At 45.7% G+C, this 8,887-nt stretch overlaps 1 long non-coding RNA gene across 1 annotated transcript; it reads left to right on the forward strand.

Annotated features, from left to right (window-relative positions):
• The first annotated feature begins 986 nt into the window (after positions 1–986).
• On the forward strand, positions 987–3,141 carry LOC310698364. The gene is made up of 2 exons (XR_014521456.1): positions 987–1,388; positions 2,776–3,141. It is a non-coding gene; the product is annotated as an uncharacterized lncRNA (long non-coding RNA).
• Positions 3,142–8,887: the final 5,746 nt, after the last annotated feature.

The raw sequence follows: 8,887 nt of genomic DNA on the forward strand, positions 1-8,887 counted from the left end.
GCTAAACCTGAGCTGCCCACTTCCCAACTTCCAGTTCCCATTTAACTCAGCAGCTGTTTTGCTTTGCAGTGGAAGATTGCAAAAGGAGTATATTGGAAAAATGAGAGCCCCCCCCCCATTTACTAAGGCTGTTTAACTAAGCCTGGTTGAGGGACGTGGCCCCCTGCTCTGCGCTGATGACCTCCAGATTGTACATGTGGCTTTCAGGTCCCCATTTGGAATGTGCCCCAGCTGCTCTTTAGAATTGCCCTCTGTGCTTGGGAATGCCTTTCCATAACAGGAAGAGGAACCCTCAGTGGTGTAAGGAAGGCTGCAGCAGGAGGAGCAGGTTTCCTGGCTAACTTTGTTTCAGAATCATACCATAGTGAAGGGCAATGAGGGTCAGTGGCATGGTGGGGGGAGGGCACAGGGGCCGCGGCAACAGGCGCAAATTTCTGAGGGGTTTAACCAGGCACCCCCATGACAGGCTCCATCATCAAGGCTGGAACCGTGGGGAGGTAAGCTGCACCCAGGTTCTGTTTGCAGGCTTCCCACTGGGGCATCTGGTTGGCTACTGTTGGCTACTGTTGGACTATGTGGGCTATTGGCCTCATTCTGCAGACTTATATATATATATATATAATCACAGAGAGTGTAAAATTATAGGTACTAGCATAGCTGTCAATGTTTCCCCTTTTTTAAGGGAAATTCCCTTATTCCGAATAGGATTCCTCTCAAGAAAAGGGAAAAGTTGACAGCTATGGGTACTAGTATTCATAAGGATATTCATGGGGTAAATATTTAATGCACAATTAAGCATGTATGTATTATGTCCTATATATAGGATAATGTATATATTATTTAATGGGGTAAGTCAGTTAATTGTACTATATACATAATAGTATTAAGATCATCATCCTTGTTCTTGGGATTCCGCCATTTTGCGCAGGGGCCCTTTGATGCCTCATAAGCAGCGTTTCAAGCTCAGCCAGAGGGGGGGGGGGGAATGCAGGAGAGAGAGAGAGAAGAGAGAGTTGCAGAAAAAGTCCCTTTTGTCCTTCCCCACAAAGGGGCTTTGAGCTGTGTTATCTGTTGGGCAGCAGCTCAGCGAATGGCCAGGAGGCCTCTGGATGCCAGCAGAGGAGGAATAGTGAGACCGGGCCAAGGCGGGGCTCCCTCCTCCTTCCAGGCACATAAGAAAGGAGCCGGTCCATCAGATAAAGTCCCTCTGGAAGAGACAAGGATCTCTCTTTTGCAGGCATTCCGGCTGTTCCGGATTGAGAACTTCATGCAAAACCAAGGCCTGCAGGGAGCTTTAGAAACCAGCCAGGCTGCCGAAAAGGGTCCCTGGGGCCTGGTTTTCGCAACAGGGCTCGAAGACACCCCCCCAAGCAAGCTGTCAACGTGAGGTATGGTGAACACGGCCTTTGTCTTACAAGAGCGACACCATCACACTGGCTGGCAGAATCCAAAGGGCACTGAAAAGAGGCCACAAATTCTGCAGCAAGGGATCCTGCAAACTGCTGAAATTTTGCAAACTCAGCACATTTGCCAGTATGGTTGTCGTTCTTGTTATTTATTGCATTTCTTTCCTGCCTTTTTCTCCAAGGAGCTCAAAGTGGCATACATGGCTCTCGTTTAATCCCCAAAATAACCCTGCGAGGTAGGTTACACTGGGAGGCAGCAGCTGGCTGCAAGGTCACCCAGGGAGCTTCATGGCTGATTGGGGATTTGAACCCTGGTCTCCCAGCTCCTAGTCCCAACATTAACCACTGTGTCACCACTGGCTGATGGCACTCAGCTTTATGTGCTTCTTGTGTTGGAAGGAGGGGGGTTGTGGAGACCACTTGAGATAGCCACAATAACTCCCCCCCCCCGCCATGCCTCTACTATTCTCAACCTGTATTTGCATCTAGATCAGAAAGAAGAGCCCTGCAGCTGAATCAGTCAAGGGAGGCCCACCTAGACCAGTCTGCTGTTCTCACAGTGCCCACCAAGTGCCCCTAAGGGAAGTCAATGCAGGATATGAGCCTGACAACTCTCCCCTCCAGAGAGTCTAGCAACTGGTATTCAGAAGCATTACTGGTTGAGGCTGAACATAAAGAAGAACCTAGGAATAGGGGGCATCTAGTTCCTACAGTGGCCTAACCCCAAACTACTGGGCCAGAGCAATGTGATGCAGCCCCACCAAACCTCCATCAAAGTCCCTTGGTTGTTGCTGTTTTCAAGTTTGCTCAGTTTTGACTTGCAAAAGGGAAAGGTCCCCCTATACCTTACATAAATCGATGCTCTGACCTGCTTTTTGTGAAAAGCCAGTTAATTTTCTGGTTCAGAGCTCAGGGCAGCTGGGAAAAGGCCTTGCGGAGAGAAGCCACGTTGGACCTGAGCTCCTGTGCTCTGGGCAGTTTGAAAACTGTGGGCGTTCCTCCACCCCCACCCCAAATTCCTCTCTCCAACGTTTCCAATCCAGACCGCTTGAGGGTGGGGGAGGCGGGTGCTGTGGAATGACTTCCTGGTTCCCAGACTTCACATGCCAGCAGTGGCCTTTATTTATGGCCCTGGAGGCTTCCCTCTTGAGCATAAATCAGGAAGGGGGAGGGGGAAGGTCAGCCTAGTTCCTGAGCATGGATGCAAAGGGCTTTCCCTATACTCCGGGAAGCTGGACCTGTGTGTGTGTGTGCGAGCATGGGAAGAGTTAAAGAGGGAGCCTCTGGCCTCTGCCCAGTTCCCTCCCTCCCACATCACAATTGAACCAGGAAATAAACAAAATTGATGCATATTTGTTTCATTTCACAGCTGGAAGATAGAAGGATTTCCTCTTCGATTTCCTGCTTCCAGAGGAGAGGTGATGGGCAATACAGACGAAGCTGCCCTGTTATGGAGACAGATCATTGGTCCACCAAGCTCTATATTGTAAACTCTGGCTGGCAGTAGCAGCAGCACTCCAGGTTTTATGGCGGAGAACATTCCCAGGCCTGCATTGACTGAACCTAGGACTTTTTGCTTGCTAGCTTCCCCAGCCCCTGACTGAGAACCAAAAGGACAGGAATCTTCACTTTATTTTTTAAGGGAAAAGTACCATGCATGGTTCCATACAGTGAAGGAACAAAGAAGGGTATAGATGTAAGAGAATAATGAATAAAAATGCAGACAGCAGCTTAATTCTCAGTTTGGGAATCTCTCGCCTCTCCCCATCACACCTCCCCACACCCTGCTATGGCAAAAATACCCAAGATTTTTGGCTGACTCTCTCAGAGCAACTTTCACACCTCCCAGAGAGTCCCAGCCAGGCCTCAACACCTCTGCAGCTTGGAAGGGTGTGAAATAGCACTGGGTACCAGCCTATCAGATTGTGCTGGGCCTGGGATGCCAGGAAGCCAGCAGCCCTTGACACCTAAGTGAGAGAAGCAGAGAACTCCCTTTGACACCAGTGGCTACTTTTAAGATGAAAGCACCACGGAGAGTCTGCAGAAATGAGGATCCCAGCTGAGGGGATGGTGCTTGGACCTAATAGCCAGCCAGGTGTCTCTTTTTGTGTGGGCCTCATTCTGAAAGGCTCTGGGGTCTCAGCTCTGCCTGGGCCCAGGAGAGAGGGGGGTAGGGGGTACATCATGCCCCAGTCAGGAATCAAAAAGGGGGTCTGGGAGTCAAAAGAGGAGACCCAGAAATTTCCTGGGACCTCAGAAAGCATTTGCATATATTGTATGAAGCCTATTATTTACATTTTGTGTAAGCCTACATAAAATGCCGAGGGACGCGGGTGGTGCTGTGGGTTAAACCACAGAGCCTAGGACTTGGTGATCAGAAGGTCGGCAGTTCGAATTCCCGTGACGGGGTGAGCTCCTGTTGCTTGGTCCCTGCTCCTGCCAACCTAGCAGTTCGAAAGCACGTCAAAGTGCAAGTAGATAAATAAGTACCGCTCTGGCGGGAAGGTAAATGGAATTTTCGTGCGCTGCTCTGGTTCACCAGAAGCGGCTTAGTCATGCTGGCCACATGGCCCGGAAGCTGTACGCCGGCTCCCTCGGCTAATAAAGCGAGATGAGCGCCACAACCCCAGAGTCGGCCACGACTGGACCTAATGGTCAGGGGTCCCTTTACCTTTTACATAAAATACCACAACACTTCTCTCCCCTGCCTCCTTCCTCATCTGCCAGTTCCCCCCTCCTCCCCGTCTACTTTTCCTGGGCAATCCAGAGAGGCAGCGCTGAAATCCCAGCAAACAATATCGCAAGTGGGCAAGTTGAGAAGGTGGGCTTGCTTTGCCTCTCCTGTGGGAGATGCACTCTGCCTACTGAGGGGACCACTGCCTGCTGGACCGGTGACAGGCAGGGGGTGTTGGCACTGATGTCCGCCTTGAAGCAGAGGAGGGTGAAGCATCTCATGGCCATTTCTGGGTAAAATTATCTTTTCCAAACAACTCACCTAAGAATCAGGAAAGAGTTCATATTTGCTTTCATTCAAATTACATTTGTAGAAGTATAATAAAAGTAATTAAAAGTAACAAAAGCAAAAACACAAAAAATTCTACCAACGCCCCCACCCATTTCCCCCCCATAGTGTTTTGCTTTATTAATACTATGAATAGAAGACTGGGTCATTATTCATCTCTCTGAATTTTTATTTGGGCTTTTTCTGGAAAAAGGTGTTAATTTGGAATTATTGGTTAACCTGAGAAACAGTGTTGCTCAGATAGAACAAACAAGGAATTGTAAAGTCTTTTTACAGTTGAACACAACTCAAATTATTTTGGCCAACTTGCAACAAGCTGCAAAAATTTCAGGGGCGCTCCTGCTGCATTGTTGTTTTGATCAAGCAAGCACAGCTAGGTGCTGCAGTTTTAACTTATGTTTATAATATTGCTTACAACATGTCAACACGCAGGGAGGTACAGAACGTAACCCCCATGCAAAACAAAGATTGCCTGTATATATCTTTTTGTCACATTCCCTTTCCCCCCTTTCTTCAGATATAAAAATATTAATTTATAAATCATCTCTCCAAAATGTATTCTCACAAATCATGCACCCAGAAGAGAAAAGAATGAAAGAAAGAGAAGAATGAAAAAGGGGCCAACAAACACTTAACCCAACAAACTGGATTAAGTGCAGCTTCAAAAAAAACACACCCTTTTCATTGAACTCATCTATAGAATTGGAGCAATAAGAAACTGTTGAAAACCTCATCCCCAAACAAGGCACAGTTTATTTGGGTAATCATGCAAAGTATTCTGATGAAGGGGAAGATGCAGAAAATGGAAATGGAAAACAGAAGTAAAGAGGCATACAGACGCATGTGGAGGTGAATTTGAAAGATGAAAGGGCTAATTATAATGCAAGCCTTGACATTGGATGCGCCATAACTGAGTTTCCATCTCAAAAGGAAATAGAAAACTATATTACATCTGGGACAGGAGTTGACATCATCTTAGAATTGTCAATAAAAGCTGAAGCTGTAAAATGGTACATGCTTTTAAAGCACATCATCAATGTTGCACTCTTATTAGGAGAACGGGGTCTAGTATTTTCTGGTTCATCCCATCGAATTGGTAAGCCAAGCAATGGAAACTTTTTAGGACTTCTTGAACTGTCCTCCACGTGGGACTTCAGGAACATGTGCTAAGTGTAGAAGAGTCCACAGAAAAGGATTGAGTGGTTTCAAGTTCATTATCTGACCTCTGACTCACAAAATGAATTTATTACAGAATGCTCAAATCTTGTGAAAAAAACACATTTTGCTTGAGAGGCAATCTGCAAAGTACTTTGCAGTAATAGTAGATTCCACACCAGATTCTTCCCATATGGAACAAACAGCATTTCATCTGAGATACCTACTTTTAAAATAAATGCAGTATTAGATTCAAGAACGATTTCTCAGCTTTGCAGACTGTGGCAATGAAAAAGGGGAAGAAATTGCTCAGTTGGTAACTGACACATTGAAAGAACATGCTATTCCTTCTCAATGACTGCAGAGCTCAAGCCTACAATAATGGAACAAATATGGCTGGAAAATACAATGGCCCACAAGCAAAATTACAAGAACAATGCTGAACAGAACAATGCTCATACAGAAAGTATATGTTTTACATTTTGGTATACAATGTTATAGCCGTCAGCTTCAGTGGTGTTAAGCAGTTGGCAGAAAAAAATGATTTCTTGTGGAAATATCTCACCATGCCTAAAAGTGATGTAAAGAGAAAAGCTTTATCTTAGAGCAGTATCCTGCTGACCTTAGTGGTGGTGATTATGGAAAATAAATGCAACATTCACCCTCAGCAAATAAAACAAATTTTGTAATTGCACAGTTAAAGCCGTTAGATCTGTTGCACTGGTTAACAGAGTACAGACTTGGTGATCTGTTTCCAAATGTCTGTGCTAACTTAAGAATACTATGAACAATTCCAGCAACAGTAGCTTCTGCAGCGGGGTCATTTAGCAAACTTCGGTTAATTAAGAATTACTTAAGGTCTACAATGCCTCAAGGACGTCTTGTGGATTTGGCTAGGCTAAGTATTGAATCAAACATTGCCAAGAACAATTAATTTTCGTGCTGTGATTTGAATTCTTCCCCAATAAAGGCCTAAAAAGCTTCTTTTTAAAAAAGTAAATAATAGGTTTTTCTACTTTTTCTTTTTACTAATACTTTTTACTAATACTTTTGATTATTTGATCTGCATTGCAATATAAAAGGATGATTCAACGTGAATTATTTTTCCTTATCTGTGTTGTGGCATAAACAAAGATATTCATTTCAAATGTGGTTTCTTATCTCTGACCTTATTTTATTTATGTTTATCTATTGTTATCATAGAGTGTGCATAAGAGCGTAAGGCCTTCAATTCAGAAAAGTTAACAGAGAGCTTTGCTGCGACCTTCTCTCTTCTCCTGTACCCTTTTTGACCTTACAGGCTGCAGCTCATGGCATAAAACCCTAGTGGATAAAAACAAGAAGACTACTGGAGAAGGGAAGAGGCTCAAAATAAACTTTGTACACCCCCTCCTCCTGAAAATACTCTTCTCAGAGGCCCTGGCCCCAGGAACCCTGGCCGACCATCACCATGGGAGCCAGTGTGGTGTAGATATGGGACCTGGTAGAGCAGGGTTCAAATCCCTCCCTCCCCCCTGCCGCCACCACCACCCAGTCAGCCATGGAGCTTACTGGGTGAGCTCACTCTCAGCCTAACCTATCACACTGGGTAGTTGTGAGGATGAAATGGGGGTGGGGGAGAGGAGAAATATGGATGTCACCTTGAGCTCCCTGAAGGAAAAAGTGTGATATAAATAAAATAATATAAACAATAACTTATCTGAAGTGTCTCTAGATGCTGAGTGAACAAGTAAATAGAATGTACCGCATTTTTCCGTGTATAAGACTAAGTTTCCCCCCTAAAAAATAATGTCCAAAATTAGGGGGTGTCTTATACATGGATAGTGCCGAGGGTGGATTTTCTTAAATCTGGGTCCCCCAAAATATTGGGCGTCTTATACATGGGTGTGTCTTATAGATGAAAAAATACGGTAAAAATAACTTCTGCTATTGGAAGTTTTGTGCAGGGGGCCATGCAGGTGTCTGGTCTGATCCAACTAAGGCCTCCTTTCATTCTGTCCATGGAGAGAACCTAAGAAGAGCCCTGCTGGATCAGGCCAAAGGCCTAACTTGTCCAGCATCCTGTTCTCAGAGTGGACAACAGGATGCCCATATGGGGAAACCCACAAGCAGGACCTGAGCACAACAGCAGCTCTCCCTCCTGTGGCTTCCAGCAACTGATGTTCAGAAGCACTGCTGCCTCCAGCTGGGGAGGCAGAGCATAGCCATCAAGAGCCACATCCTCCTCCACAAACATGTCTCATCCTCTTTTAAAGACATCCAAGTTGTGTTGACCATCTCTGCCTCCTGTGGGTGGGAGTTCCATAGGTTAAATCTGTACTGTGTGAAGAAGCCCTTTCTTTTATCTGTCCTGAATCTTCCAACATGCAGCTTCATTTTTGTGTGTCAGGAACTTCTTCTTTTTTGCCAACTTTTTGCTTTGTCCCACCAAAGTTTTTAATGCCAGACATTGTGTCAGTTGCAAATCTGACAACTCCGGGAGTTGTTGAGCTGTCACTGGAAACATGAAATGTGTGGTTTGCTTTGTTTTTGTATCGCCACATATTTTACAATGTTGACTTTTTGTTATGGACAACGGCCAAGACTAATAAATGAAACTAACAATGGATGGGGGGCTTGCCAACTTTTTTGCCCTCGCACGGTTCCTCTGCTTAGGACAGGTGCACAGCAGACCACGGGCAACTTCTCCACGCTGGCTAGTGCTATGCCCAGCTGCACCTCTATCTGGTTAGGGATAGCCTAACTTCTGTTGTCTATCGTTTGGTAACCTCTAGGTTAATTACTGCAGGACATTATATGTGTGGCTGCATCTGAAGACGGTTCGGAAACTTCAGCTGGTGCAGAATTCAGCAACTAGGTTGCTCACTGGGGCAAGACAGTTTAAGTATATAACATAAATCCTGGCCTGACTGCATTGGCTGCCAATGAGTTGGTTGGTTTCAAAGTGTTGGTTTTGACCTATAAAGACCCATGTGGACCCTGTGATCATCATCTGAGACCTGGCTGGATCAGGCCAATGGCCCATTTGGTCCAACCTCCTCTTCTCATGGTGGGTGACCAGATGCCCATGATGGGAAGCCCACAAGGAGGACCCGGTCACAAGAGCAACACTCTCCTGCATTTTGCAGCAACTGGGATTCAGAATCTTTACGGTCTCCATCTGTGGCAGGAAGAGCATAGGCAAAGAGATTTTGGTAGCTCAGAAGCTGACACCCTCCTTGGGGCAGCAGAGCTCTATGGAAACAGGTGACATCACAAAAGGAAGGAGGAGAAATGGAAAGGAGTGATCCTCTTTCCTCCACAA

The sequence above is a fragment of the Podarcis liolepis genome (genome assembly GCF_965112155.1).
Source record: "Podarcis liolepis genome assembly, chromosome: Z".
NCBI classification, from domain to species: Eukaryota; Metazoa; Chordata; class Lepidosauria; order Squamata; family Lacertidae; genus Podarcis; species Podarcis liolepis.